Below are 6,274 nucleotides of genomic sequence, written 5' to 3'. Positions count from 1 at the left end.
GGTTGTCTATGCATAACAAGTGTGTTACACTGTAGACATTATTATCAGAACAGATTTAATTATCTTAATAAGCTTTTAACTCTTGAAATCTCGACTGCCACGGACGAGTTTATTGAGATGAAAGCAAACACAGGATACGTTGTGTATTGGTTGAAGTATACATGGTAAAGATAAATACATTGTACAATGTATAACGATATCTGGTCTTAATTGGCTCCATGCGCAATATAGGCCATTGCAGACTGCAAACAGAAAATTGAGAATACACCCTCGCTCAAATTGGGGTGTCATCACCTCATAGTATATTTCTTAACAGCTTTGTTCCTTGTAGATCTGTAGAAGTGTAAACCAGGAATCCAATGTTTTTCGCATTGTTCAGACATCGAGGAAAGCAGCAGTGCTCTATAATTAACTAAGTAACCTATATCATGTATACCCCCAAGGTACACACAGACAGGATCAGTAGCAGTGCCACCATGGCAAATTTTGGAAAGGCCTATTCCTACCTGGGAACTTATAACCTCATTCACCAGACTGACATGTTTTGGTTGACATGTTTTGGATCAGAAAAGAGATGATAGTTAACTGCGCTATCTATAACAATGACAGTGACTAGTTAATTGGACTGACTGATTGATCAATCAATTAATTAATTAATTAATTGATTGATTGATTGCATGAATGAATGAATGATTGGTTGATTTGAATTGATTGAATTGACTGACTGACTGACTGACTGACTGACTGACTGATTTGAATTGATTGACAGAATGGTATGGGTTGATATGAATTTGGCCACTATAAGAACAAATTCAGACTACAGAACAGTTTTTAAAAAATTAACATATCCTTACCACACATATGTGCTTCATCAGATTGGTCACTGCAGTCATAGTTACCATCACATACCAACACCATCCTAATACAACTACCATCACCACATTCAAACTCTGACTCCCTGCATACAGACGCTGAGTCTGAACCTACAAGTACAAAGTAAACAGAGTGATGTTTAGATATATCTCTGACTCACTGCTTACAGACTCTGAACCAACAGAGTGAGGTTTAGATAGTTTATTAATTTTAACAATGAATATTAATGAAATGTTTTACACAGAACTTGAGAAGGGAATTGTGCTGACTCCCATGATGCAATGTGGCCAACAGCAAAGACACCCTAGAATGGCGCAAGATCAACTTGATGTTTCTCTGAAATTGCAAGTAATTGTAGGTGATGTAAAATCATGAAATGACTCTCGTTAATTGTCACTACCAACATAAAATACCCAGACACTGATCTGTAAACTTACCACAACCAAGTTCATCATCTCTACCAACACAGTCTGCCATCCCATTACATACCCAGTCACTCTGTAAACTTACCACAACCAAGTTCATCATCTCTACCAACACAGTCTGCCATCCCATCACATACCCAGTCACTCTGTACACTTACCACAACCAAGTTCATCATCTCTACCAACACAGTCTGCCATCCCATCACATACCCAGACACTCTGTACACTTACCACAACCAAGTTCATCATCTCTACCAACACAGTCTGCCATCCCATCACATATCCAGACACTCTGTACACTTACCACAACCAAGTTCATCATCTCTACCAACACAGTCTGCCATCCCATCACATACCCAGTCACTCTGTACACTTACCACAACCAAGTTGATCATCATCTCTACCAACACAGTCTGCCATCCCATCACATATCCAGTCACTCTGTAAACTTACCACAACCAAGTTCATCATCTCTACCAATACAGTCTGCCATCCCATCACATACCCAGTCACTCTGTACACTTACCACAACCAAGTTCATCATCTCTACCAACAGTCTGCCATCCCATCACATACCCAGTCACTCTGTACACTTACCACAACCAAGTTCATCATCTCTACCAACAGTCTGCCATCCCATCACATACCCAGACACTCTGTACACTTACCACAACCAAGTTCATCATCTCTACCAACACAGTCTGCCATCCCATCACATACCCAGACACTCTGTACACTTACCACAACCAAGTTCATCATCTCTACCAACACAGTCTGCCATCCCATCACATACCCAGTCACTCTGTACACTTACCACAACCAAGTTCATCATCTCTACCAACAGTCTGCCATCCCATCACATACCCAGACACTCTGTACACTTACCACAACCAAGTTCAGCATCTCTACCAACACAGTCTGCCATCCCATCACATACCCAGTCACTCTGTACACTTACCACAACCAAGTTCATCATCTCTACCAACACAGTCTGCCATCCCATCACATACCCAGTCACTCTGTACACTTACCACAACCAAGTTCATCATCTCTACCAACACAGTCTGCCATCCCATCACATACCCAGACACTGTACACTTACCACAACCAAGTTCATCATCTCTACCAACAGTCTGCCATCCCATCACATACCCAGACACTCTGTACACTTACCACAACCAAGTTCATCATCTCTACCAACAGTCTGCCATCCCATCACATACCCAGACACTCTATACACTTACCACAACCAAGTTCATCATCTCTACCAACGCAGTCTGCCATCCCATCACATACCCAGACACTGTACACTTACCACAACCAAGTTCATCATCTCTACCAATACAGTCTGCCATCCCATCACATACCCATATTTTAGGTATACAATGACTATTCTTACACTTGAACTCTCCTTCCAAGCAGTGTAGAGGACCTAGACAAAGACAAGATATGAACATACAATGACAGTTACCTCCTGTATGAAAATAATTTCCATCAACAAACTTCTACTGTTACAATAGATCGTTGGATAGCCAAATAAAATTTAAAATTGCACAAGTTGTAACTGCATGGGTATTATTTTTTTGGATCAGACAACCCACAATATATTCACTAAAAATTGTTAAAATACCAATAATAAGACACTGTTCATGTTAATTAGAGTTTGATTTTATCCATAGGTAGTACAGTTACAGGTTGTAATCATGACCATGTTAGGTGTGGACCCTAAAATCACTTTGATGGGATTATTGTACCATGTAACATCAATGTACAGCTACACAAGATACATTTACCCACGTTAAATTAATACTGTTTAGGATGTATGATATTATATGTTAGTCCCTATACCTAACAAAACAGTTTTTAAATATTGCATCTCAGTACAACATTTATACTTTGCTGATAACAATTTATATACATCACAAAGGTTTGTTCTCCTAAGACATAGTTTTATGTAAATTTCATAATCTTAAAATCAAACTTTACCACAGGTTTCGGGTTCATCCTCTCCATCCTGGCAGTCAGTTTCACCATCACAATGCCATTCCTTAGGAATACATTCATTTGTACTGTTACACTTGAAGTACGCATCCTCACAGTCAATTGGTGACACCGGCAAATCTGAAATGTAATCAAAAAAGTTGATTTTAGATTTAAAACACATATAGTGTATTCATTTGATTGTAATAGTAGCCTTCAGGTAAAAGGAGATTATCAAAGCTGATAGAAACAAATAACTTGGTCTCTCATTGTGACATGAACTTGAGAAGCCCTGTGATGTTGTCAAAATAAACAACCCCCTTCTTACAGCCCTGTGATGTTGTCAAAACAAACAACCCCCTTCTTACAGCCCTGTGAGGTTGTCAAAACAAACAATCCCCTTCTTACAGCCCTGTGATGTTGTCAAAATAAACAACCCCTTTCTTACAGCCCTGTGTTGTCAAAAAAAACAATCCCCTTCTTACAGCCGTGATGTCAAAACAAACACCCCCTTCTTACAGCCCTGTGATGATGTCAAAATAAACAACCCCCTTCTTACAGCCCTGTGATGTTGTCAAAATAAACAACCCCCTTCATACAGCCCTGTGTTGTCAAAATAAACAACCCCATTCTTACAGCCCTGGTTAATTTAAGTAAACAAATAGATAAAGTTATCAAACAATATCTTATTGAGGCAACAGAAAAGATTCACTAACATTTGAAGCACAATTGTTTTTATTTTCATTTTATCAATCTTCTTACCTCACTTTGGTTTGCTTTTGTTTTGTTTGTTCCTGTATATGTTTTTACTCGTCTTTTTTAGTAGAGTATGTATTTTAATTTTTTGTTTCTGCCGGTCCTAACGATCTTAGTGAGCCCCTGATACAAAAGGGATGCAATAAATAAATAAATAAATAAATAAATAAATAAATAAATAAATAAATAAATAAATAAATAAATAAATAAATAAATAAATAAATAAATAAATAAAATAAATAAATAAATAAATAAATAAATAAATAACCAATGATAGTTTGCACTGGGTGGTCTCACTAAATACATCCATGGGTAAACTTCAAACCTATTTGGCCACTGACAGCATTCTGTACAGAATTAATCATCAAGTGCAATTATTTACCACAAAGTACTTCATCCGAATTATCTTCACAGTCATTGTCTTCATCACATTGCCAAGTAGTTGGTATACACCGACTATTTTCACATGCAAATTGACCCGGCTCACAGCTATGGCTTTCTGAAATCAGCAAATATATATCAATACACTATATTGTATGAGGCTTTCTGAAATCAGCAAATATATATCAATACACTATATTGTATGAGGCTTTCTGAAATCAGCAAATATATATCAATACACTATATTGTATGAGGCTTTCTGAAATCAGCAAATATATATCAATACACTATATTGTATGAGGCTTTCTGAAATCAGCAAATATATATCAATACACTATATTGTATGAGGCTTTCTGAAATCAGCAAATATATATCAATACACTATATTGTATGAGGCTTTCTGAAATCAGCAAATATATATCAATACACTATATTGTATGAGGCTTTCTGAAATCAGCAAATATATATCAATACACTATATTGTATGAGGCTTTCTGAAATCAGCAAATATATATCAATACACTATATTGTATGAGGCTTTCTGAAATCAGCAAATATATATCAATACACTATATTGTATGAGGCTTTCTGAAATCTGCAAATATATATCAATACACTATATTGTATGAGGCTTTCTGAAATCATGACATTGATATATTATCAATACACTATATAATATTGTATGAGGCTTTCTGAAATCATGACATTGATATATTATCAATACATTATATTTGATGTTATCCATTCAGTTTCCCATCAAATTTGCATATTAATCACAAGTTTTGTTTTTTAAGTAATGCTTTTTCCCCCTTGCACTCAAAATGCTATAAAACTTGTTATTACCCCTTGCATGGCCCTATAATGACATGTATTTTTTTGTATTTTCTCCACTTCTTGGGGAGCATATATTTTCTAAATTTGTCCATATTATACTATTACTAGGTATACACTTATTGCCTGGCTATGAGGGCAATAGTAGACGTCTATTACCACGACATCTGCTATGCAGCAACAATTTCCCAAAACAGAAAACTACGGTAAAAACCGGTAGTTGCTACGTAACAGCATGAGGGGTAATACGATAAAGCCAGTCAATATGTGTTTTTATAGCACATCCCATTCCCAGGCACGTATTCTTTCTACGGTCAATATAAATCACTGGTAGGACTCCTGTGATAATGTAATAGTGCCCTAAGAAAAATAGAAAATGAATATACCCTCTGTATGCAAATAAGGTTATTAAGCATCACTAGTCCATACCAGGTGACGGATGATCTACATGTAAGCCAATCACTGAATGCTGTATGGCAGCTCCTGCACACGGTGTGTGACTGACATTGCATGAAAGATGACAGAACCAATTGAAATGGCAAAGATTATAATTACATGTAGTTCTGTTGAAATGTGCTAATTACATGAAGAATACTCTGTTGCTAGGAGACGTACCACAATTTTCTTCATCAGAACCATCACTGCAGTCGTTATCATTATCACAAATCCATCTTTTCAGAATACATACACCATCATTGCATTGTGACCAATCACCACTACAGATGTTACTATCACCTGGAGTTGGAGGAGATAAAAATCTATATATAGTCAACAATTGTCATAATATCATACACTTCCCAGCTACACACCACATTAAGTATTCACCAATAAATACAATTATGTTTTCCTAAGTCCAATTTTGTCTTAAATGTAAGTACTATTTTGTAGTCTAAACCCTTCAATAAGATAAAATGTCTTCAGTAGAATAAAGTACAGTGTCTGGTTTACAGTTCTGGTTATAATATGAATAGACTGTAACTTGAAAGGAACTGTTTCTAGTGTCTAGCTCTGACTGGAAAAGATTCATT

The sequence above is a fragment of the Glandiceps talaboti genome, chromosome 10, assembly GCF_964340395.1.
Source record: "Glandiceps talaboti chromosome 10, keGlaTala1.1, whole genome shotgun sequence".
Taxonomy (NCBI): domain Eukaryota; kingdom Metazoa; phylum Hemichordata; class Enteropneusta; family Spengelidae; genus Glandiceps; species Glandiceps talaboti.
The sequence above is the reverse complement of the archived record's forward strand: the minus strand, read 5'-3'. Positions refer to the sequence as shown.